Source organism: Myotis brandtii, unplaced genomic scaffold (assembly GCF_000412655.1).
Source record: "Myotis brandtii unplaced genomic scaffold, ASM41265v1 scaffold29, whole genome shotgun sequence".
In the NCBI taxonomy this organism is placed as follows: domain Eukaryota; kingdom Metazoa; phylum Chordata; class Mammalia; order Chiroptera; family Vespertilionidae; genus Myotis; species Myotis brandtii.
Genome location: NW_005361075.1, coordinates 1,696,630 through 1,697,919, shown reverse-complemented (window position 1 = coordinate 1,697,919; position 1,290 = coordinate 1,696,630).

Here is a 1,290-nt window from a genome sequence, read left to right as displayed (position 1 = left end):
CGCGGACCTGCCCTCCTCTTGCCTCTACCTCTGATCTGCACCCTCTCTCTGACCCTGCTACCTGCTGAGCAGCCGAGCAGCCCCTGCCTTGCCCAGCTGGCCTCTTAGTGAATGAAGAGTGGGTGGAAGAGCTGTGGCAGTGAGACCCCAGGCCCCGCGGACCTGCCCTCCTCTTGCCTCTACCTCTGATCTGCACCCTCTCTCTGACCCTGCTACCTCCGCCTTTGCTGAGCAGCCCCTGCCTTGCCCAGCTGGCCTCTTAGTGAATGAAGAGTGGGTGGAAGAGCTGTGGCAGTGAGGACAGGAAACCCCAGGCCCCATCCAAGGTCCATGGTGGAAATCCCAAGTCCATCCGCCTGTAGTAAGTGAGCATTCTATAGCCAGGACCATCTCCTATAAGGAATGGGGTTGAACATTCCCTCATCCTTTTAATGAGTATTGAGTGAGTGTCAACATTGTGCCAGGCACTGTGTGGGATGCTTTATGTACATGTGACTATTTAATCTTCCTCAAGTGCTATCTATGCCATCAGTATGATTAGCCCTGTCTTCGAATGATGGCCTGGAAGCCCAAAGCGGGGGAAGGAGCCCCAGGGTCACACAAGAGCATGTGTGCAGCCAGGACTTGGACCCACATTAGTCTGATCCCAAAGTCTCTGCATTCCCTGGCCTCTCACCCACACCAACCTGCTGGTATGAAGTCAGTTTGTCTGATTTGTGCAGCAGCCAATCCAGAATTCAGCAACTGAACAAACCTGGTTGAACTGACTGGTCAGGCCAAGAGCCTCTGAGGGCCCAGCATCCAAGGGTCTACTGATTTCCACCATGACTCCAAGGATGGGCCCGGCTGGTAAGGAACGTAGAGCCACTTCAGGTCTCTGGGGCTGCTGCCACAGGAGCAGAGGAGACCTGGCACCACCCCTTGGGGAGCTGAGTCTGATTGTCTGGTTTCCTGCCCCAAGAAGAGGTAAGAAGGTCATCAGGATCATAGCCTGAGAGAGGGCCCAGGGGCTCAGACCCCTGGCTACCTCACCTGGACCTCTGCCCTTCCTTTTCATGGCTCTATTCTCCTGGCTGTCCCTGGGGGATTGCCAAGGACATTTATAAGCTAACAGGGGTGGGGAACCTTTTTCCTGCCAAAGGTCATGTGAGTATTTATAACATCATTCACAGGCCATACAAAATTATCAACTTAAAAATTAGCCTGCTATATTTGGTCAAACATTTAATTAACTCACCCCTAATGCCTTGGCAGGGCCAGACCAAATGATTTCTCAGGCCTTTTATGGCT